A 25,740-nucleotide genomic window follows, 5' to 3' on the forward strand; every position below is an offset into this window, starting at 1 on the left:
AGCGACGGTAGTGCAATGCCGGGCCGACCCGCGGCGGATGTGAAGCAGGCGTTAAGCACTCCCCATACGTGGGCGGATAGCGACGGTAGTGCAATGCCGGGCCGACCCGCGGCAGATGTGAAGCAGGCGTTAAGCACTCCCCATACGTGGGCGGATAGCGACGGTAGTGCAATGCCGGGCCGACCCGCGGCAGATGTGAAGCAGGCGTTAAGCACTCCCCATACGTGGGCGGATAGCGACGGTAGTGCAATGCCGGGCCGACCCGCGGCGGATGTGAAGCAGGTGTTAAGCACTCCCCATACGTGGGCGGATAGCGACGGTAGTGCAATGCCGGGCCGACCCGCGGTGGATGTGAAGCAGGCGTTAAGCACTCCCCATACGTGGACGGATAGCGACGGTAGTGCAATGCCGGGCCGACCCGCGGCGGATGTGAAGCAGGCGTTAAGCACTCCCCATACGTGGGCGGATAGCGACGGTAGTGCAATGCCGGGCCGACCCACGGCGGATGTGAAGCAGGCGTTAAGCACTCCCCATACGTGGGCGGATAGCGACGGTAGTGCAATGCCGGGCCGACCCGCGGTGGATGTGAAGCAGGCGTTAAGCACTCCCCATACGTGGGCGGATAGCGACGGTAGTGCAATGCCGGGCCGACCCGCGGCGAATGTGAAGCAGGCGTTAAGCACTCCCCATACGTGGGCGGATAGCGACGGTAGTGCAATGCCGGGCCGACCCGCGGTGGATGTGAAGCAGGCGTTAAGCACTCCCCATACGTGGGCCCATCCCGAAGATGTTGAAGGGCTGGTTCACGTTTCCCAGCCCACAGGAGTATGTGCCGTTGAGCTTGGACCCTTTTTGCACATCACCAGGATCGGCCGACATGATTTTTTTCTGCTGACGGACGCCGAAAAACTACGGAAGGTTAGTCATATACAGCTTTCGCTGTAAAACGGAGCAAAATGTTAACGGCCGAATAGATTGATTTGTCGGCGCTTTAGGAATGTGTGTGAGGAGTGGTGACGTGGGCGGTGAAGGGGGTATGTCGCTTAATTTCGAGGGAGGGGGCGCCCCCCACCCCTTGGGTACGTGCCTGAGATAGATAGATAGATAGATAGATAGATAGATAGATAGATAGATAGATAGATAGATAGATAGATAGATAGATAGATAGATAGATAGATAGATAGATAGTCTCAAAATCTCTGAAGTAGGCAAGGAATGCTAATCCCATTAAAAACATGCAGCTTCGTGTCGACCAAATGTCTTAACAGTCGGCTTGGGCGTTAGGTGCGTCGATTGGCCTTATGCAAAGTCCCAATGTACTGCATCCAGGTTGTGTCAATATTATATACGTTTGTGTGTGCTGATACAGCAGCGACTGGAGGGCGTCTACTGATTGAAGCAGAGAAGGAACATACGAGACCCAACTCGGAAGAGAACTCCTTTGTTACTCATCGCTTTTTTTTCTTCATATATGTACGCCGCAGTATTGGTGCGTCCGCTAAAGCCCACTAAAAGTCCTAACCGAAGCACGCGCGCTGCTGTCCAGTGGGTGCACGGTTGCTCTTTTTTACCCGCGAAGTGCGAGTACAGTTCAAAGAACGAGTTCTTCTCTTCCCACTCGACGGCAGCGAGGGGCCCCGAAAGGTGACCGTACGATGTTCCGGCATAAAGCTTCCAGCCGGCATTGATCTCGGATTGCAAGGGAGACAAAATGACATCATCCAAGTTCGACGGCGGGCCGAAATCGATGCGCTCCGTAGGAGGGACGCTTTCAGTGGCTTCAAAGGAAAAGGTTCGGGCATTCGTCGTGAGAATATATTTGGTGCTTCTACGGGAAGGATAGAAAAGGAGACGTGATTTTTTTTATAATACGTGCTTTATGGTTACTATACCGAGAGCGAGAAAAAAAAGAAGCTTCACGCGTCCTGGTTTCCCTCCCAGAATGCAAACAAGTGTGGAATTACTTCTCTTTTTATTTATTTCCTCCATGCTATCCACTCAAGGCTCAAGCAGGAAGGGTAGTGCAAAGCAAGATGAAACAAACAGCGATACACAACAAAATGAACAACTGCAAAGAAAGTGCAACATTGCTATCTCGCAGTATGATCATCTGCTTCACTAAAAGAAGTCATTTATCGTCCTTATACCAGGAAAATTGAACCGGACAGCGCATACAAAATAAGGTGTGAGCGTTTTTTGTTGGTGGTGTTCGGCAAGTCTGATAGTAAAAAGTGGATAAATATGGGAATAGTTCTAGAGTTAGTGTGGTATTGTTAAATTAGAAGAGAAAGTATAACCTAAACTTTCGCCCTCTTATGATTGCTAAGCACTAGGTCGGGGGACCAAATTCCGGCGGCAGCTGTCGTTGCATTTTTGTGGGGGCAAACTGCAAGAGGGCCCCTGCCCCGTGGGTTGCGAGCCCGTTAAAGAAACCCAGTTGGTGAAAAATCAATCCGTAGTCTCCCGCTACGGTGCGCCTCATATTCGGATTGTGGTTTTGGCACGTAAAATCCCAGAATTTATAATCATTTTTTACCGAGCGCATAAGAGCGCATTTTGTTCAAGTTGATACCGATGAACAAGAAAGTTAACTTGAAGTAGGAAGTTCGTCACAGCGAATATTATATGGGGCCTCCCGTACAAAAATGACTGTTGATTAACCATTGATATATTATTGGGGAATTGTTGAAACAACGGACTTCAACAAGTTTTCAAAAGCAATTGAGTTCGCTCAACACTTGCGCAACAATATTACCGTTGAGTGTTCTCAATAAACAATTTATTGGGTAATTTGTGTTGCTTTTTGTAGTTGTTTTTTTGTTGTGCAGCAGTTGAGTCCAGTATCAATAATTAGGACTCGCATATGAAGACATACCAAAAATTAAATGCGAAGCGTTCCAACCTCATTGCTGTCACTTTGTGGCAGGTAGGTTCTTCTTTCGCCTCGTTTTCATAAAAAAAGCTAATGTGTGACCGATGGGGTGGCATTGAACGTCGGCCGTCAAGCCCGGTGCTCTAGCCATTAGGCCATGAACGCGCGCATGCTCCTCTCGTTCGAAAGCCAGTAAGTTCTGAAAGGCTTGGCGCGTGCGCAGCGTACCACTTCCTCGTGCTGTCGCCGGGACTGCCCCACTTTCGTAGCCGTTTTCTCTCTGTAAAAACTGCAGCGTTAGACTAGCTTCATGACCGCACAAATTCATAACGATTTATTTCTTCGCCGGTGCACAAATGCCATCATCGTTTTAACATACACTAGATGACATAGCAATTGGTACGATCCAAAATGAGCACGTTTAGGGGAGCAGAAGAATGCGAAGTTCACTCGCAAAGACGGCGACTACGCGCATGTGGAGTTCCCCAAAAGTAGACACGGCGGCAGCGCGGCCGGCGATAAGACAGGCGCCGACACGCGACGACGCTACCTTCGAGCATCCGACGCGCTGTGGGAACCGTAAGATCCAAGCGGCGCACATGCTGCAAACATACACGTGAGAGATCTTCGAATTTCCTGCGACGCACCCTCCGTCCGGAAAGTAAATATAGCTTTTTTTATCCAACGGCCGTGGTACTAGAGATCAAACAACGAACACGCTTTGAGATCGCAGCGCGCAGCCGCTATAACCATTGACTTCACAGAGCTTCTGATACAGAAACAGCCGCAACAGTATCGCAGCTAATCGCTGTATCTGCGGCTGCTTCCGACTCTCGCCTTGCAAGAAGCATGCGATTTATTTGAGCCTCGCCGAACTGTCGTCCGCAGGACAGGTCCCGTATGTTCGGTTAAATAGAAGAACACCAAAGGGAAATGAAAGAAATACAGGTAGCGGACTCTTATCATACCTTACTTGTCACCTCGTCATCTGCAAAGGTGCAATAAACTATTCTACTAGCGTTACTTTTGTAAAGATAATACAATTAGTAGTAATTTTTACTTCTAGGTGGCGCTACCAACGTCAAGGTAGCGTTCGGGTGTGTGTGTGCGCACGCGGTTGCAACCGTTGTAGCTTCGTTTTGAGCACCCTTTTTCAACAGCACACATCGTTACCGCTAGTTTCGTAGTCGCATTTCTTGGTCGTAGTATTTATTGTTTACGCTACAAATTAGGTTGTTCTTAAATATTTATGAAGGTTAGTTGATGAAATATTATTGCTAATTAATTAGCGGTTTTTAAGTGCCGTTATTTTGTGTTTTAAAGATTTTTATAACTGAATACGATAGTGAAGCTGTGAACGGCTTTCGGACTCCGTTAGTTGGTTGCCGTTGCGTGGTGGTTAACGCCTCGTGCTTTTTGATGAAAGTATTTTTTTCTTATCGGTCATCATGACGCACATTTTAGTGAAACGCTTTAACGAAGATAAGTGGGACGTTTATCCGTTGAAGTCGTTGGCTGACTCAGCTACTAGTCTTCGACTGATGTGCGAGCCTGGCCGCCTGGCTGTTTTGATGAGCTGCGCGCGGCAGAGGTCATGATGCCTGTTGGAGAGAAGGCACCCCGGAACAGTCGCAGCCGAAGTTCTGCAGATAGGTAAGTAATCTCGTTTACTTGGGCAGTAGCCTTTTTTCTATTTTGACATTGACAAGCGTGAGATGTTAAGCACACCGTTCACTTTCTTCAAGCAAACCGTATGCCTCGGAGCGAAAGCGTGCGATACGCATTTCGTAACTATGGCGGCCGCCGTGGCAATTTGGGGCTCGAGGTCGTGGATACGATCCCTGCGGCGGCCGCATGCCAAAGGAGCGGAATGCAAAAACGCTCGTGCATTGTGCATTGTATGCACGTAAAAATTTCCAGGAAGTCAAAATTAATGCGGAGTCCCCAACTACAACCTGCCTCATAATCAGATCGTTGGTTTCGCACGTAGGACATCATAATTATTTTTTTTTTAATCCGTAGTGGCTCATCGTATACCATACGGTTAGTGTGATCGATCACCTTTTGTGCCGTAGCGGTTAAGCGCGCCTCGATTTAGGTTGCGCCTAATGATGCGGCGCACCGCAAAATATATTTCGCCTCTTTAGGATATGCGGAGAACGGCCAACCGATTAGTCACAGCTTCCGCGCGGTGACAGTACACGGATACACAGCGCAAATGAAGAGAGGTGTGGTGACGACTTCGGCAAAGAACACAGCCGCCAACGGGGTCGCCTTATCGCCTATCACCGCCAAAACTACCGCAGTAAGCATCTTTATCTAGCGCGGCGCGTTTCTGTTGAAGGCGTACTGTACAATTTCAATTGGCGATAACCGAAAAATCCCACCGTTCTCTGCTGCGTCTTTGAGCTGGGCCGATCCGAATGTGCTTTGCTTGCAGAAGCGATAGGAGCGCCACTCGGCGCGTTGTCGCCTCGAGCACCGTTTTCGCGGTGAAGAATGACGCGTGCATGAAGCTAGCTCACTGCGCAGACGCTACCGCGCAAAACGTGCAAGGGCGTGTACGCGACGTTCTGTACACAAATCGCGTGGGATGATCGGAGACACGCCGGAGCGGCTAGCGTCAAAGAAACGGTGCATGTTCTCACTCGTACAGGCACGCTCACGCTCGCATCGCTCTCGGCGTATCTTTAGGTTATTCCTGCTGCTGGACTTCTACCCAAAGATTCGATATCTGCTTGGTATCGGCTATGCACCGTCGCGTGGTCTTTGGTTCTGCGAGAGAGCCGGGAATATTTCTCCCCGCTGTGAAACATCGCTGTGCGTGTCTTAGCTAACATTTACCGTAGCAACATATTTCTTCCTTTTCTAGACAGCACTCGTAAAGAGTCGCAAATTTTTACTTGCCAGTATAGTGTGTACTTCTATTTTGTGCGTAGTTATGTGCAGTGTGTGGCAGATTCTGAATCCGCGCAATCTCATTTTCTGCCCGCATTCCCTTCACGCAGGTTACGCATGCAGCAAATGCCCAGATGCTAAAGTGTTCTACGTCAAGAGCAGCTTGGCGTCATGCAAGAGACACCCGTTGATATGTGCCTGATTCACTAGCAAGCTCGCGTCTTTGTTGCCACTCTCCATCAAGTGGGATTTTTATAACTATTTTTTCTGCTGCTCTGTGGTGTACTAGCTGCCGCGCATGGACGCTGTGAAGGCTTTTGATTTGCTCTGGCTTGTAGTAGTAAAGGATGGGCTACCTTTTGAGGGGAGGTATTTCCTTTTGCTTGCGAGAATGTTTACCAGCCTAACCAAGTGATACGTGCGTACTGGAAACAGCAGCGCGAACAGAGACGGACGACGAAATAGGTAGGAGCGCACACGAGCGCAAGTTCAACTAAGTTTATTTTTGAAGACAGAGGTATTAAAGACGCTGTTCAACTTGACAAAGGTAAAGAGCCGTGCATGCGTGGCAGAAACAGGAACGAGCGACAAGAAAAAAATATGAACAAGCCATGTCATGTAGAATAAACGTGCGTGAAAAGCGAGAACTATCGGACAAATCTTTCGAAAAAGTGAAATATTTGTTCGATGAGTGATACTAGCCAACGAGAAATACTCTTGAGAACTGCAAGTCTTTCCCACTAAGGGCAACAGATAACTTGCTTATGTATTTGTTTCGTTTGTGATCAATAAATATTGCTGCTGGAACTCCTCTGGTGTTGAGGTATAGAGCAGAAAGAACGGTTGTTTCATCACAAAGCCCAAAACACAAGAGGACTTATGGAAGAATTATTTATTGATCACGAAGAAAAATTCATAAGCAAGATTTTTGTGACTCTAAGTGGGAAAGAGTTGCTGCATTATTTCTCGTTAATATCACTTACAGGACAAACTTTTCAGTTTTCATGTGTTTTTTTGTTTTTGACGTATATGTTTGTTCTACAGGACATGTCTTTCGGTCCTTTTTTGTTGTGCCGGGCTGTTTCTGCTGCACATCCATGGCTTTTTCTTTGTGAAGTTTGCCAATTTGTTTAAAATCTTTGTCCTCACGAATAAACTTCTAGTTGAGTCAGCGTTCGTGTGTGTTCCTACCTTAATTCATCCTTCTCGTTTCTGTTTGTGTGGTTGTCAAATATAAATGTACACCGAATTGGCGAAGTGTCCATAGAATTTATACATGAAATATTTGCGCTGTTTATTTCAGGAAGAACGCTGTAGGGTCTTCTCTGTTTTTAACACTGATGTACATTTTTCTAGTTCAACTTCAAGGAGTCCCCTGAGGAAGCCAATAAGAGTGATGGTAACTTCATCTGTGTAAGATTTATGAATTTCATCCATTCAAGACATGACATGTCACATGCTTGTAGGTATGCAAGTATTCGTACTTTTTAAACATACTAAATTCTAGTTTTCGGTTCTCATGACGCTGCTTTGTACTGTGCTGCATTCTCCAGGCGCAGGAACCTTCTTTTATACCGTCAGTGCATGGGTTCTTTTTGTATATATTGGAGAAACAATTGTCTTGAGCTTAAATATGCATGTATATCACTTGTAATTTTTTTTTCAACACGGGTGCTGTATCTCCCTCCGTCTTTCTTACTGCTTTGTCCCAATTTTTATGCAACTTTTATGTATTTTATGCAATAAAATTCTGGTAGCATTTTAATATTTTACCTGCGTAATTGAGGTCATTGGTTTTTCGTATACGCATTTATTTCCGTTTTTCACTATCTCACCACTCTGGCTTTCCAGTCATTGAAACCTTTTCCCTTCCTTTATGACTATTTCTGGGGTACTTGATACTGCAAGTGCAGGTGACCATCCATTTGGCTCTTTGGAATTGTGTTAGCCGTGTGTTACTACCAATTTTCTGTGCTAAATAATTATTTTTTCTCTTATCGTTCAAGGTATTAGCCTTGCCTTATCTCTATTGACTGAGGTACCACTTAGTTGCTGGGTATGGTGAAAAAGGCCCCAAAAAGGGCTCTAATTAGCTTTGTGTGAGTCCAGAAAAATTAACTGATAATGAGCTCACTAAATTGAGGAAATACCACGAACAAACTCTTCTGTACCTCAATTTAACATATACAAATGGTGTACTGTTCTTGCAAACCTGGCTCGTCAGAAACATGATTCAGGTGTTCACCAAGCCCGACAACTTTCTAAATGATGTCTCATCAATTAATAGCTAAGTTGAGTGATGTTATAAAATAATTGGGCAACCTGAAAATATATACATCTCGAAGACAAAAAGCTCAGACAAGTTTACTTTGTTACTTCATTAAATTTTAATCGCGGTGAAAGACGTGTGCTAAAGCTTGTATATAATTACGAGAAGTCATTTGTTTCAAGTCTGTTATTTTGCCTTCTCACAGTCAGCCGTAACTTTTCCTGTGATGGGTTAGTGTGCGAAACATGTTAATATAACGTATTCAGATGTCTTGTGTGTATCCACACGCAATCAGCTTCATGTGTTCAAAGTTGGTTGTTACAGGGGTATGCTTAAGCTCTGCCTTTTGAGTCGCTTTGCCTTCTAGTCATAAACTTAACTCGAAAGTAAAGACCACAATGATCGTTTTGATTGAATTCATATGTATAGGTTTTTTCAGATGTATTTACACTGCTAGAGTGCTGTAGGTACGAGCCTATGTCTCCAGGTTCGATGTAGTGGTGTCTTATGTACTGTAATAATGTTTCACGTGCACGCATCTTTAGTGCAAATAAAGGTACTTCAAGTTGGACCAGTCTCTCCTTTGATTTTGTTTGTGTTTGGGAAAGTTATGAGCAGGCACCGGTGCATGCAAATGTGAACAGCAAAGAAATTTCAATATATGAATAAAAATCCACTAGCCCAACAAAACGTCAATCATATTTCAATGGTGACTTCTGAAATCTCAATGCCATCTCAACTGTGCCACAATGTGCTTTTCAATGCTGTGGCAATAATAACTCAACAACAGGTCAACAGAACTACCACAACGTTAGTTCAACGCAGAATCAATGGTAACTCAACCATTCAACAAAACGAACACAACGGGCCGTCTAAGCACAATGGACTTTCAATGGTAACTTAACAATTATTCAACATTGAGGTACCCAATGGTGTTTCAATTAAATTTCAGTGGCCAATATTCAAGACCACTCAACAGTTAGCCCAACAATTCTCTAACAAAATTTCCACAATTCCTCAATGAAAAACTCAACATTGACCAATAATAATTCAATGCCTTCTCAATAATTTTTTTGTACGGGCTTGGGCACAAAGGATCTTCGAAATTACTTCGAATGCGTCTTTTTCACTACTACTATACCATGCGCGTCATTAATGCGCTTAGAGACGGTGGTTCTACGGCGTCCTTTGCTGATATTGCTCACAGCAGCAGTGTTCCGTATCGAGGGCCTGAAACAAACGTAGGTAAATTGTGTATCCGGCACGAATCCGCATCAACGGTAGCACTACACAGGAAAACAAAAGTGGTGCACAGTCTATACCCCACGCCTTTCTGTATACGTACTACCGAAGTGTCATTTGTGAGTTGTGCGACACATCCACACTCAATGGCCTTAAGCGGATAAAGGAGACGAGGAACGCCAGTGTAATAAGACGGATAAGTCGGACCATCCCCCAGCGCAACCAGCGTGCTTCAGTACCTTGCATCAACTATTCTCGGCGAGAAAGCAAGAAAAGAGAGACGCCGTGGTTCAGCGGATAGCCTTTGAGAGGCATTCTTGTGTCAGTCAACCCCTATAGGGAAACGACGTACATACGTGATCTCTGCCGTTTTGTTTCTTTTTTTTTTTGGAGGAGGTATAACACGTGCCCGGCTAGCTCGGCGTTATTATTTGGAGTATTGAAGGGATGTCAGGCGTAGTTGACTGTTAGCGGCCAACGATAAGGTGCTGCGCATGTCGCCTTTAGCGTACCTGAAAGCGCGCAGCGAAAAGACAGTTAGGAACTTTTAAAGAGGCGCAATTTCACCCAAAAGACGTAGCATCGATCGCAATGGGAAATTAGAGACAGTTTTACCAACTAAGGGTAGTAGTTTCATCAACCGTAAAAACTGATAAACATTAGTTTACTAACTAAATTAACAACCGCGATGTCACGCGCTCACAAGCAAATATGGGCCGCTATAACGTAAATCTATTTCAAACTTATCTATTTTTATCTGCTATCAGCCCTTCCTGAATCTTCAAAAAACTTTCGGACCGCCATCACTTTACCTGTCTGTCACGCGACATCACGACAACTTCGATAGCTCCTATTTGATATGACGTGTACACACTGATATATGCGTGACTAGGCCGAGCAAAAGAATAATGATTATTTCTGATTCTACGTTTTTCGCTGCCATTATCCCTCTGCTATTGGTCAAATGTTTTCGAGCTGCGCCCACTCTGCCTGTCTGTGACGCGACGTCACAACACCGCGAAAACTCACCGCGTCAAAGTGACGTGTACGAGTTAAAGAGGCAATAATATTCCGTGCAAAACTGCATCTTTTTTATTAGCCGGAGACTGCCCCGTTCCGAAATGAATAGAATAATAATAATAATAATAATAATAATACTTTATTGACACAGAATTCCGCTAACACTAATACATAATAGGCCTGCCAAAGCCGCATTGGGCTTGAAGGGCAGAGCCGACAGACAGCGTTTAACACGATGTAATATCGCGGATAACGCAAGATATGCAGAAGCATTGTTAACAGGCACGGACACAAGGGATATACACAAACAGCAATGAGGAGGCAAAAAAATTGCACACAAACCACGTATCCTGCGATGAAAAGTAACATAACCCACAATACTTAAACAGAGCAAGAAAACATACATCAGGCATTTGTATGTCACTTAAAATCCGTCAATTATCCTATTGACAACAGCCAAAAAAGACAAAATGAAAATAGGAACCAAAAAGAGACAGGAATATACATATGAGGTCAGCAGGGAGCAGGGCATTGAAACAAAACGAAAGTATTCTTTCCAGGCTCTATTCACACACATCAGTAGGCGTAAAATGAAACAAATAAATTGACCCTAAATTTATGTAGGGTTTTAATACAAATGAAAGAAACCAACCGCATAATGGATTAGAGGTTAATGCGACGAAGAATTTGTTTTAATTTATACTTTGATTTCGCGCGAAAGGCGCTTGCTGGTAGTTTATTGAGAGAGGAAGGGATGAAGTAATGACGAGTGCGCTGACCGTACTTGGTAGAACAGCGAGGCACCCGAAAACGGTCTTTCGGCCGGAGACAACGAGCAGGAACATATTCAACCTTGTATAGAAGGAATAGAAAGGAACAGATCGGCTGCCTGCCGATCACTCAGACACTGGTACTCGCACCTGCCAGAGAGCATGGATTTACTTGCATGTAATGAAACTTGTTGGGCCACAGTATGACGTTATCGAGTCCTTTCGGCACAAGTACGGCATCGCTCGGCCAACTATTATTTGCTGAAAATCTGTTTTAGCGCCATGTTTAACCTTTAGTCGCACGCCGCCGATATTTTCGACCAGCCTCCGCAAGCTATGTAAAAGGAAGCGGACCAATCGAAAACGCCAGCACCACCCTCCACATCCGGTTATCTATTTTCACTGCGCTGGCTCGGGCCCATCGGAGCCCCACTTGAGCTTGCTCCTCAGTAGTTGTCTGCCAATTAAATAAGAAAAATCGCTCAAAGCAGGCAATCTTATTCGTTCCAAAAGCAAACAAAAGGGACCTCCTATAAACGAGGAGAGCGTTTGAATCGGCTGTTCAGACATTCCTGCGGGTCACCTCCCTATGCTTGCATCAGCGGTTACGTAAATTTGGCCAGGATATCGAAATAAAAATGGATTTGAATACTTTTACGTTAGAGGACCCATAACACATCTCAGTCGACGACCGCGGAAGCTGGCTGTCAAAACGCAGGAGTGAGGAAGCGCGGCAGCAGCGAGCCAATTGACCTTCGCGCTGCCTCTCACTTCAACGCGAACTAAGCGGCGAAAACACAGGACACAGGCGCCGTCGGTATACAATAGAAACACAATATACGCGTCGTCGGCGCGCCTATATTGTGTACTCATCGCGCATCCTTCTTAAGAGAGGGCCCGCGCGGCCGCACCACATGCAGTAGCCCGTGGGTCTACTCGCCAGAGTAGAACGCTTTCCCTCCGCTCCTCCCCCCCCCCCCCCCCTATGCCTCGCGAGCAACAGAGGACGGTGCTTTCCTTCTAGTTTTCTTCCTTTGCGCGCGCGAGGTTGAGCCGGTATCGTCGGCTCACCCTGGCGCGCTTTCACTCGCACATACAGCATATGGCGCCCAGTGACGATGTTACTGCCCTTAGATTTTATACGTAACATCACGGCGACGGCAGGAATGCGCCTGGAGTATCCTGTCCATAGAATTGCTATCGCAATGAAATATCTCAGTTAAAACTGATGCCTTCGCAGGGCTTCGCTATACCAGAGGGCTTGGCGTGCATGAAAAGGGGGCAAAAAATGACTTTCAGGAGACGAATGAGGCTTGGATTTACGGGAATGTCTGAGCTGTATCTATACTTTATTATTACTCGTGTGGCACGGTGGTTCTTGCGAGCGATGTTTAGATTTCTGGGGCATGAAGAGCCGCCACAAAGACACGACATAACGCAGCGGTCAGTGCCACGCCCGTTAAACATAACGAAGCTAACCACGAGTCTTTTGCTTTTCAGACCAAAATTGATTTTCCCGTCAATCACTTTGAAAGCAGCAGGCTAAGTTCATTTTGTGGCGGGCAGGAATAGCCTATATGCAAAACCTCCGTGTTCGCTTCTTTGTGCACCTTGGGTGACCTAACCAAGATGCAGGATCATGGGCAGGTATGATAATAAAGGTAACAACACGTAACCTGGCGACCTCATTCTCTACGTTATGCGTTCTCCGTAGCGCTGAAGCTTCCGAAACTCGTATCTCAGCGCTCTAACAGTGCCACGTGGGGGGAAACCATCTTGGTTAGCGCGATTTAAATGTGTGGGAAAAGGAGAAGGAGCAGTATTGCTCGCTGCAGGCGGACCTACTCTTGCAAAAATTACCAGCACTCGCTCCACCCGAGCGCCACCCATCAAACGCGGTACTGTGTGAAGCCCGTCACAAAGCCCACTTACGTAATTTCTCATATCGTACATTGTTCTTGTTGAAATGAAACGATTATTGATACGATACGAAAAGGCGATAGACGTTACGCGCTTTTATATCTTTCTTGAGCTAAATGGAGCTGAACAAAGTTGAAATTCCCCTGTAGGAGTTCAAATTGTTGTAGGGGTTCAAATCATTTCGTCTCTGAAACAATTTTGATGCCCCGCGATACGCCTGATACTGGTCATTGTGAAACTACAGCCACTCGGGAGCGACCTTGTTCGTGACGAACATGGAACCGGGTTTATAAGCTGGCTGCAGTCGGTAATGTCATGTAGCATGTCGCGATTGGCTAGCGTAGATAGAACGGTAGTACGCTGCTCATTAACGGCGGTACCCTGACTGAACGGCAGTGAATAGAAAAAGAGGTAAATTAATCAATATTTATGAAAACTCGTGGAAAGTTCAAGAGAGTCGTTACTATTACCAAGCGTCACCAAACAGCTGAAGTGATTCTTCACCAAAGATATTATGTCGTGGTGTCTATCGCTATTATTATTATTATTATTATTATTATTATTATTATTATTATTATTATTATTTGTTTTGAACACATATATACAATTAACAGGAAAGGGAAAGCGAGGAGCAGGCTGGTAACTGCCACCGGAAGGGGCACAATGCCTGTCTACTATGTGCGTCTTCAATTCACTCACTGAAAGTACGCCTGAGCATTTCAGCTACACTCGGAATGCAATTAGTACGGACTACCGAAATTCGATCTGCATTCTTGCCTTCGAATTATACTAAATAAAAGTGAAAAAAGCAAGAACCATAAAAGCGCTGTTATGAGATTACTAATACTGGAGTACTCCTGGACAAAGTCATTGTTTCTAATGTCTACATAAATGACTGTATTATTTGAGAATTTCATTAGAGACTCATAGCGTTGATTTTTACTCACGAGCTACCATGCATGACGTCATGTCTACCCAACAGAAAGTGCAGACGCCTGATAAAACACTTTTCTGAAGCGGCAATCAGCCTAAAAGCTATAAATGGGCGCTGACATATTCGTAACGTCCCCCCATACATGGTACCGGATTCATCTAGTCTTTTTTTCCCCGTGTTTTATTTAACACTATTTAACGCAGCTAGCTGTCACGAAATGTTATATTATCATAGCCATCTGTAAAGGTTGTTTCCTCTTGTTTATTAACCGCGACAATATGGGAAGTTTCCCCGCTGAAGAGTCCACTATCCCAAAATTGTAGCTAAGCACACACAGACACATTAAAAATTCTACACGAGAGAACACTATAAACAAAAAAAAACAGAAATCACCGACGATTATGATACTTCCTTATGCGAAATTTGAACGAAGCTTTATACGTGTTTTCATTTCGCAATAATTTGGCTGGCGCGGGCAATCTGTCTCGTGCGGCACGTTGTAAACGGAGCGAGGTGTGGCGCGACTGCCTCGCTAATGGGGAGATTCCGAGAGGCAGCGCGTGGATGACGCGCGGACGCGATTCACAGCAGCCGCCGCCGACAGATTTCCGATCATCCAGCGCTTTGTTTGCGTATATGGTATCGGTGGCGTCATCGGTAAACAGATGACACGTGCTACTCTGGCGCCATCTCGTAGCGGTCGTCGCCGGAAAGCCCTCCTTGCGTGGCACAACACTTTTCTTCTCACGCTTTTGCCATACCCCCCCCCCCTCTTCCTCCTTCCTCCTCGCACTCTCTTCGCTATTGCCATCGTTCATCCGCCACTGCGCTCGGGGTTCGCTCTTTCATCCTTCCCCGTACTCGTTCGAAGGTTTTACCATCGCAATGAGTGGAACTCCCTAAACACACAACATAAATATACGAAGCACTTGATATGAACTTTAAATTGATATATGCATAATGCAGAATCAGCTTGTGACTTGCGACAAGCAGAATTACTCTGCTCATGATTAAATACAGCATTGTTTCGCATAGTATAATCAGGTCACAGTTCTTATACACTGTGCTTTGATCTGCTAAAGCTACGCGAAATAGTGATTGTTGGGGAGCATCATCAACCTCGGACTTTTTCACGAGTACTGCAGGGTGAAAGGCCTCTCCCAGTGACCTTCAAGTGCCCCGCTCTTGCCTCAGCTTACTCTATCTTTATATCAAATTCTTATCTCAGTACACCACCAAGCCCTCCACCGTTCCCAGCTGTGTTTGCCCCGGCACCGATCTTGGTTCAGTAATACTCCCAGTTTTCGCTTGTGTGGTTTAGGTACGCCGCCCCAACTCGACTTCGTACTCTTAATCTCAACTTGAATATACCATCTATCCACATTTAATGTGTAATTCGCATACAGCCATCGCTGCACCTCCAAAGGTCACAGTTCTAATTTCCTGTTGCATTTCTCCTTGCGTGCCTCAGCTTCTTTCCGGTGTTTTCGTTATATCCGTCTATGTTAGGGCTCCGTGATAGTATAGCGGTTCAATGTACTCTATATTACTTTCCTTTGCAATGATATCGGTAAGCTGTAGCACGATCAGAGAGCCCTTATTGTATGCCCTCCAACCTCTGACTTTTTTATGTGCACGCCAGGACGGAGGCATGTCCCAGCGAATGTACTCTGTATTAGAGTACAGTCGGCTACTAAACGATATATAAACTAAGAAAGTTCACATAAGCTAGAACCTTGAGTCTTCGTTCCTCGCCCACACACGCACACCCCGCCAGTCGGCAATCCCCGCCTTGCGCAAGCATATGAGAAGAGCCACTCGAGAACGGATGGAAGATTTGTTTCGCCGCTGTGAATGCCAATACGATGCTTGTTAGTGGCTTTAGCGACACTATTCGTAAAGAGTGACATAAGCAGCCGTTTCTAATGCTGTATTTTAAATCATCGATGTTATACCGTGATCTCAGCGTCGAGTTCGGAGCAAGGCCTTGCGCTAAAACCAATTGTTTCTACGTCCCGAAATAAGTAGATCAATTCGAGCAGGCGCAACACGTTCCACCGAGATCACCGACTCTCCCTAAAAATGTTTTGAGAAGGTGCGTAACCGTAGAGTCCATCCTAAATATAAGAGCCGCGTTTCACGTTTCCAAGCGCAAGAACGACGTTGATAAAACTCAGCGCAAGGGTGAAGGGTCGTAAAAAATTGCTTTCAATTTGATCTTGTCTGAGCTGAGCCCGCCAGCGCAAGTGTGTCTTATGAAACGGGCTTTAAAATATAGCTTGCACACTTAGCAACAAACGGCGTTCCTCTTTGGCTTTGCAGTTAACAAGGAAAGTGTCAGGCTGGAGCAACCGTACCTGGGCGATAGGGTGGACAAGCAAGATAGTGTTTTGCAACCGCACATGGTGTCTGAGTTTGTGCTAGGATAATGGGTCTCGATTTAGACTGCACCTCATCCCCTTATTTTTCACTTTCATCGGGCGCCCGCCGTCTTGTATAATGCGTAAGCCTTTACGTAAGAGGATAAAGTTATTCTGAGACTAAATATCAAGCTTTTCAAACCGAGACGCACCATCCTACGTAAATACCGATGAGTTATTTCAGCGAATTGGAGCTCCTTTGGACGTAGTAGTGTCCTGACCGCTAGCGGATAGGGCCAGTGTGACACTCCCGTTGCGCGTCGGTATAATACTATGCCACGGACCCGTGGACACGAATTTACATGCGAACTCCGTGGTCTCAAAATTTACGTAGAAGAATAATGGAGAAATAGGACGGTGACTTGCCGGTTTCGATGAATGATTGATACTTACTCCGGCGCTATAGCTGTAGCAGAATCCAGCTAACCTTCTTGAGAGCCTCTGGACGAAGTGACATTATCATGCTGTTTGGCTTTCTTTCTTGATTTGATTCGACTTTCTTGGATGAAATTCAAAATATTGCCGGCCATTGCGTCCCCGCCTTCTGCACGAACACTAGATTTTCAATGATGTAAACAAGATGGCTTGTAGCGATATGAGAGTGTTGCGGGATTAAGTAACATTTCCGGAAGCGTGGGTTAAACATTCAACATACAAAAACGCAGGAACATAACTGCATGTTTCTTTTTCCTCCCTGCGCTTACACACAAGTCAGCAAACTGAGATATATTACAATATACCTGAAGAAAACCGTACCTTCGTGCTAGGCGTCGGTATATGTTCAATGGAATAAATACAAGCCATGTAAGTATTGTACATTGGTGCTCAAACAATGTTAGCAAACCACCTAAACTAAGCATATGCCGTGCGTCCTTCGTGTGACATATACGGTTTTTGTGCATAATTCATACACCTTTTCCTCTCAATCGGTGCAGTTTAGAAAATCACCTACATCTATTAGCGCGATGTTTGTGGTTTGCGCGACGCCCACTTGTAGATATTTTCCGGCATGTATTTCAGGTGCAGCAATACGCAATGTGCCCACGCGGTGTACCTGATTCACGATGCCGCAGTCGTTAAGCAGTGAGGCTTCTAACGCAGGAGTTCGCTCTAAACGTTTTCGCATTGTCGCGAAGAAAAGAAGGACTGCAGGCCTGGTTGCTTTCCTCCCCATATGCTAACCGCCAAGAGGCAACCAGCAATTTATGCTAAATTAACATTTTCTTTGTCATCATCGTCCATGATAACACGCGTTTCAGGGTTAGCTAACAGAAAGGTATAGCAGTAATGCGACGCAATATGCGAAAAAACGCGTGGTCCTGCAGCGAAACTTTCCTTCCGACAATACGGTACTTCTTCGAGGCAGGTGACCACCGGAGAACCGCGGGGCTCATCCCGCTAGATGACGCCGCTAGATCGCTTTAATGGCGTCGCGGTCAGAACAGTGTCTTTTGAATGTAACGAAAGCAGCCTACCCACTGCTGTAGATGCGCTGTGCCGGCTGCGTTGACCGGTTCGGTCTCTTGAGAAACGTGTGCCGCTGAGAGTGCACTGTCCAATTCGATGTACAACAAGATCATGAAGGCAGAAGTAAGCCGTTGGAATAAATTAAGGGGGAGGTGATGCGCTGCCCTATGCGCGAGGACGACACAGAAGCTGACCGGCGAAAGCCGGGCGGGCCGAGAAGCGTTCGTCATGCAAGTTTGTCGAGCAGCCATGGCCAATGGAGTCTTGGAGTGAGGGCGCCACCCACTTGACCTCAAGAGCAACGACCTCGACGGTTGAAATTAACATTTCTCTCTCTCTCTCTCTCTCTCCACCCGTCCACTTTATAGCTCTATACCACGCTCAATCACGTGACATCAGTCAGGTGATAGAGAAATGTGCGGCAATAACCAACCCTTATATATAGCTTTCATTGATTACGAGAAAGCTTTTGATTCAGTCGAAACCTCAGCGGCTCTATATCGGCTCCACAGCCACCGTAGTCCTCCATAAAAAACAACAACAAAATCCCAATAAAGAAAGGCGTCAGGCAGGGAGATCCGATTTCTCCAGTGCTATTCACAGCGTGTTTACAGGAGGTATTCAGTGACCTGGATTGGGAATAATTGGGGTTAAGAGTTAATGGACAATACCTTAGTACCTTGCGATTCGCAGATGACATTGCCTTGCTCAGTAACTCAGGGGACCAATTGCAATGCATGCTCATTGACCTGGAGAGGCAAAGCAGAAGGGTTGGTCTAAAAATTAATCTGCAGAAAACTACAGTAATGTTTAACAGTCTCGGAAGAGAACAGCAGTTTACGATAGGTAGCGAGACACTGGAAGTGGTAAGGCAATACATCTACTTAGGGCAGGTAGTGACCGCGGATCCGGATCATGAGTGAAATAATCAGAAGAATAGGAATGGGCTGGTGTGCGTTCGGCAGGCATTCTCAGATCATGAACAGCAGGTTGCCATTATCCCTCAAGAGAAAAGTGCATAACAGCTGTGTCTTACCAATACTCACGTACGGGGCGGAAACCTGGAGGCTTACGAAGAGGGTTCTACTTAAATTGAGGACGACGCAACGAGCTATGGAAAGAAGAATGGTGGGTGTAACGTTAAGGGATAAGAAATGAGCAGATTGGGTGAGGGAACAAAGGCGGGTAAATGACATCTTAGTTGAAATCAAGAAAAAGAAATGGGCATGGGCAGGACATGTAATGAGGAGGGACGATAACCGATGCTCATTAAGGATTACGGACTGGATTCCAAGGGAAGGGAAGCGTAGCAGAGGGCGGCAGAAAGTTAGGTGGGTGGAAGAGATTAAGAAGTTTGCAGAGACAACATGGCCACTATTAGTACATGTCCGGGGTGGTTGGAGAAGTGTGGGAGAGGCCTTTGACCTGCAGTGGGCGTAACCAGGATGTTGATGATGATGATGATCATGCCGATGATGATGATGATGCCCACGCTACTAGCCTGAACAACGTGGAATGTCTGAATTTTAGAATGGATAATTATCGTATACTCCGTCCAATCAAAAATACTAAATATAAAAAGTCACCTTTGCTTTTTTCAAAGTATGTGGGCTTCTTATTTCAACTTCGAAATATTGTACATGCCTGCGTAGACTACTCTACAATATCGAAGCGGTAGCAACAGAAAAACATTGCGTACGTACAGTCTATGATTGTAGAACGAATGCTTTTCTTAGAGCACTAAACAACTGTGATAAATAAAAGACGATAATGGACTACGTGTCGCCATCATCATAACTAGTGTTCCTTCGTGGATCTTGGTCTCTCCAACATCTCGTCCGACGAAAAAAGAAAAAATAACATAATATAACGCGGGTACACTTCGTATTTTCTGCCTTCGCATACGTGACGCCAGTGTATACGCCGGCGATAGCAAAGGTGGCCACAACGCACAATGCTTGACTTTCATCGCTAACCTTTCCTAACCTCAATCTTAAACCCGAAACCCGACATAAGCAGCGGCACAGCTAAATTGCGCGGTCAGCATATTCTGCGAATTCTGCTTGTAATATGAAACATATGCGAAGCTCAAAAAACAGTTGGTGCCGTGCGCGTATAGCGTATGCACACGAACAGCAGCGAGTCGGAACGGCGAACACCACATGCACGTCTGTGATGCTCCCGTAGAGCACGCTGAGTTTATGCTGATGGCAGCGTGGTAAACGGAGGCTACAATTCGTCTCGTCTGGCATTCACCGGCGAGTAGTACCCGTGGCTCTACACCACCGCAATGCAGCAAGCCTGCGTCTCTGGTATAACACGAGCGAACAACCAGAGCGTAAGGGACTGGAGTTATATTTTTTTTTTTTTCGATGTAACTACCGCATTTTTCATGAGCGTTCCGCGTTTCACGTCGTCTGGTTTCCCTTCCGCTCCGCCTGCAGCCACCTCCTTTGAAACTAAGCCACTCCCACCGCCCCACTCTCCCAACACCAAAGACACACTCGGCCATACTCTGTTCAAGTTTTCCGACGTGCTCTCTCGCTTGATTCACGCACGTTTACAATGCTGACAGGTCGACGGCTTGCTCTGCAGGAATGTATGCTGCTCCAGCCTCTTGAATGTCGAAGCAGCAGGTAACTTGGATTTTTTTTTCGTGACATCCACAAGCTTCTCAGCTCCAGACTTTCTTAACTTTCTTCACTCTGTTCTTTGACACGTGGCGCAGCGCAATACCAAGGAATGAACACCGATGTTCGCAGCTTTTATAGCTTCACAGCGCATGCTTCGCAATAGCAGCACTGCGTAGTGGCAGAGCCAGCTATACTTGACAGCAATTTACTCTGCTTGCCATCAAAATTCCTGTTCTAGTCCTTGCTTCTTTATTTTTTTTTTTGTGAGAAAACCTTGCACTATTAGTAAGACGTAAATGCACTAAAGATAAGCGCCGTCCTCTCAGAGCAGTATTCGCCTCGGTACAGTAAGCAACAATGTGAACCGAAGTACAGCGTATAGCCTGTTCATTGCGTATGGCAAAAAAATGCTTATCCCTAATATATCAAAGTATGTTAAGACGTCTTTCCCATTTATGTATGCACCATGGGATGCGAGTACACAAACATGCTCAGCTCGTTGTTGAGTTTCGCGCTCTTTTACCCGTTAAAATAAGATGAAAACTGACTAAGGTCCCTGGGAAAGAGCAAACAAGAAAAGTATCACAAGAGCACGACCTCCAACCGTCTGCGCAAGTTTACGGCACGACACTAGTTAGCAATATTTCTCTCTTCTTACTCTAAATATTCGAGCATTTCGAATAAGCTGGTACACTAGCTGGCTCCTTTAGGTGTCGCGCAAGGAATTCTATGCGTGATCTCCGCTCTCCTTCCGTGATTATTGATGTTAAATCTGATTTCATTGTAAAACTTTCTGCCCGGTCAACATGTTTTTCCTTATAGATTGTTCACCCTCTAATTCAGCTATTGCCTTCGCGGACTAACATCGGTTACATACCAACGCCGATCGTAATCTTTTTCAGTTACATACTAACGTTTATAGCAAACATTGATGCAAGGTGCACTAATACCTGTGGAGCTTAGTTTCAAAATGGTAAGAATGGAATATTTTTTTTAAAAATTGCCTTCCTTGAAAGGTTGTCATAGATAGCGTACAAGTGCTCTGTTACTTTTTCAAAATAGGCTTAAAAAACCCTTTGTCATCATGCCGACGCAGTGTCGGTAAGACACTGAAGATTAGCGCGAAGACGACAGCACTTACGGACTTCGCAAGCAAACGGTCATCTTTCCGTTAGTGCATCGCAACTTTTCTGTAGATGTTCTCGCGCTTCTCTTCTCCCCATAAGAACATCATCTCGCCACAAGACCGTCAGGCTTACTTTTGACAACGAGCTTGCTAGATTTTTCTCTTAGATTTTTTTTCTTTCCCAAACACGGCATACTAATTGATATCGTCAGTTGTGGCCTCGGTGGCAGTTTTCTCATTCTCTACTGCGAGATAGTACAACAGAAGACAACGAAGACACAGCGCTACTAACACTGTGTAGTGCTGTGTGTTCGTCCTCATCTGTTGTTTTACGAGCTCTGTTGCGCTATACCTCAAGTCATGCAGTAGCAACTAGCCCACCAGTCTGTCCTTTTGAGCCTTTTCTATTCGATTCATAATCAGTTTGAAATTTAAATATTACATTTTGTCGAATGCACGTTCCGTTCGAATATTACAACAGACAACATCTGTTGCAGGCTAAGGAAAGAAAGAGTAATGAAAGTACATAGTCTTCCATTTGAATCTGATACAGGAGAACCGCGATTATTGACCAGACAAGCTACTTACCGAGCAAACGCATGGTGATAACTTCTGCTCAGCAGGTTTTAGTCGTTGTGTTCGAAACTGTAAACCACATTTTTTTTGTAATGTGCAGATTACAAAGACGAGAAGACTCTGCTTCGAAAGATCCACTACGTCTCGCAAAAATACTAGGTCATATGCGTTCTGTTTCCCTGCAACGTCAAGGTTTAAAACTCATTTTCATGTTGCATGAAGACATCGGCTTAATTGGCAAGCCACTTTTGCATCACCACATACCTGTAACAAGCAACACGAATTCTGCTTTATTTTCTTTCCAAGTGGACGCCACCATAAATACTTCGTGCAGAGTGCCCCAGTGATTGTTTTCCGGTTAGGCATATTTTTGCCTCTGAGTACCTCCTGCTCGTGATGACCAATTTCGAAGGCCATGGTCCACGACGGTATCCGAGACCACGTTCTACAGGCGGCGTCAATCCCACCACGCTTGGTTCCTGATCCTACGGACTAGGTCTGCAAGGACGAGACCCGGGCCAGAGGTAGGGCACCAAGCTTGCGTCTGGAACAAGTTCCCAACATTGTTGTCTTCCTTGAGCCGGCTCGCTCTTGAACGCTGGTCGGGCGGCGGGCACCCGTCTTCCAGTATGGCAACCACGCTGAGCAGCTCACAAACAAACACGACAGCAGCAAGAAGTGAGCATGCGCACTCGAGCCAATGGCGCTTATTTACCAGCAATCCGGCACCTGCGAAGAATAAAGGCGTGACACGGTGTCAATAACATGAGGGTTGTTCCTGACGAACACATATGCAAGAACAAGAACAACGTCGATGTTTTTGTCGCTAATGCAAATGATGAGAACCCGCTGTTGCGATTACTGGTGCAGTTTATGCTGCACACTGCTCTCGTTGTTAGCATTAAATTTAATCATTATTTAATGTGTGTGTGTGTGTGTGTGTGTGTGTGTGTGTGTGTGTGTGTGTGTGTGTGTGTGTGTGTGTGTGTGTGTGTGTGTGTGTGTGTGTGTGTGTGTGTGTGTGTGTGTGTGTGTGTGTGTGTGTGTGTGTGTGTGTGTGTGTGTGTCCGGTTTCCCGCCGGTCTGGGTCCCTGGGAAGACCATGGTCGAATGGGCAGCGCATCGGGCTGCTGTTCTGAGGGAGCTGGGACCGACACCAACCATCGGACCGATGAACTTCGGTCACTGAGTACGGAAAAATGTGTACATACGTGCCGCTCTTCAACGAACCTTTCTCACCCCGACGTAGATCAATGTAGGTCCGGGACTGGGTAGGTACCGCTGTTCGAAGAAACACTTTGATGCCGACTTGGAGACCTTGGTATGTGCCATTTCACTTGCGCTGGTCTTGAATGAACCTCTTTGACACCAACCTGGGTTACTGGGTTTGTGACAATAGGTGTGTGCCGCTCTTCGATGAACGTTTTTGACGCCAACTTGGGTAACTATGTGCCACTGAGAATGAATGAATATGTGGTCACGAGCGACCGCGTAGACCGGGAAAGTCTCCGGCTCTCGCGAGAGTGCAAAAACCACGTTCATTCCACATTAGAAAGCGCCAAGGGCGCTGCGGTGGAAAGGGATGGGGTATAATTGCTAAAAGGAAGGGTGAGGCAGCCTCCGTTTTATTAACGAACGTCCTGGAGGCAGCTAAGTGGAGCCGCATGACTCGTGTGGCTGTCGTGGAGCCTATAGATCGCCGGCCGGTGGTGCCGGCGGATCCTGGAGGAACAAGAGCAATGCTTGCCGGAGCTCGGTGGCATAGTCCGGAGGCGTGGGATGCGGGTAGGCCCAAGTCTAGAGAGAAGGCCAGGGTCCCCGCTTTATGGTGGTCAGGGCACGAAGCCTACGTGGGATGTAGAGGGGGCACTCCCAACAAAGGTGGTTGAGATCAGCACGACATGTGCACATGGAACAGAACCCACTTACGGGTGGTGGGGTGCCACCCCTGTGGAAATGGTTAAGCAAGAGAGGAGTAAGGAGGGTGCCTGTCTGAATTCTCCGAAGCAAGACTGACTCTCGCCGTGTGAATAACTTCGAAGGAAGCGACGGTATAAAGAGTGGATCGCCCACTGCCGTGGGGTAGGCGGCACGTCGTTGTTTTGTCGCATTCTTGTCTGCCAGCGGATCTGCTATCTCAGGTGTGGTAGCTCGGAGAGAATATGAAGTATCAGAGGCTCTCGCTAGCAAGGTGGAGAGAAGAGCGCGCGCCAGTCTATGAGCCTTCTTGTTTCCTGGGATAACGCAATGCGCAGGGACCCAGTAGATGGTAACATCGTGAGCGCATTCGCGGAGTAGGCGTGCCTGGTGCCGGATCTTCTGCAGTACGGGCTCTGTGTAAGGAACATTAGCGCATGCCCGATGGGCAGCCCTGTTCACCATCATGTGTACACATGATGGTGAACAGGGTGGGTTTCAGACGAAGTTGCGAGGGCCCACTCCGAATAATCTAGGATGGCCACTAGCTCTGCGCGGGTGCTGTACATTGCTTCTGCTGATATATGATGGCGTCGGTTCTGATTTCATTTGTCTGGTCCTACCATGCAGTGGCATGACAAGTGCTACTAGCGCCGTCTGCAGGAAGTGCAGCGGGAGTGAACTCTTATGTTTAGCATGCGTCTTGGCATATGCAAGACGAGAATGTGCTGCTTTAATATAACGAAAGGAATCCCTTCAGGTTTTTTTTAATCTTGCGCTGGGTTTGCCACACACCTTAACGTCATAATAGAGCTAAATATAAGCATGCAGGCCCGTTTCGTGGAGGTACTGTAACAATGACTTGTAAAATGTGTTATCCATAGTCTATTTTTCATAGTCTTCACTTTGATCACTGTTCCATTTTACATTTTAAGCAAACTTTTGCGAATTGTCTTTGTCGATTCGGTGCTAAGCGGAACCAATCCCACGTCACAATGGTTCCTCAAGGGCAGTAATCTCCCGCATTAGCAGCCTGCGCCACAAGTGCACTTGGAATGTGCCGCTTTCAATGAACGCTTTTCACTGCCACTGCTCGAGCAAGCGGCGCCCTGAATGCACTGGGTACGCGCCTCTCTGCAATGAACCTCTCACCAACTTGGGTCACTGAGTATGTTCCACTGAGTGTGCGGCAAGCGAGGAAACAATTCTCAACGTTCGCAGGCATCGGAGCGCCAGGGTTCTCATCTCTGAGGCCAGGCACCGATTTCTCGGCAAAGCTACTAGATGGCGCCGGGTGTAAAAAATATATGCGAGAGATGAGCCCAGTTTCCGAATGACACCTTTCTCAGCCTTCGCACGCACCGGCGGCCCATGAATTTTGGAGGCCACGCGCAGGCTTCACGGCGGCGGCGCTAGGTGGCGTCGTGTGTTTTTAGGGAAGCGTGAAGGACGAGTCCTACTTCAGTACACGCCTTATACATAACGCCTTTAGACGGTGGCAATAGGTTGTATCGCTGTTTTGATTAAATGCTAAACGCATTGCCACCGTCAGTCATCGTGAGATGAGTTCCGCCGCTTCCTTGTTGTGTGTTCTCGTCGTATTATGAAAAACATTGCGAGATGAACGTGTCGTTCCTAGCTATTCTGGAATTCACCATGAAACAGACTCGATTTCA

The 25,740-nt window shown here is 46.4% G+C and overlaps 1 long non-coding RNA gene across 1 annotated transcript; it reads left to right on the plus strand.

Annotated features, from left to right (window-relative positions):
- Positions 1-4,436: 4,436 nt before the first annotated feature.
- Positions 4,437-8,610, plus strand: LOC140215974 (uncharacterized). Its single transcript, XR_011892601.1, has 2 exons — positions 4,437-4,525; positions 5,881-8,610. It is a non-coding gene; the product is annotated as an uncharacterized lncRNA (long non-coding RNA).
- The last annotated feature ends 17,130 nt before the right edge of the window (positions 8,611-25,740 follow it).

The sequence above is a fragment of the Dermacentor andersoni genome, chromosome 2, assembly GCF_023375885.2.
Source record: "Dermacentor andersoni chromosome 2, qqDerAnde1_hic_scaffold, whole genome shotgun sequence".
Classification (NCBI taxonomy): domain Eukaryota; kingdom Metazoa; phylum Arthropoda; class Arachnida; order Ixodida; family Ixodidae; genus Dermacentor; species Dermacentor andersoni.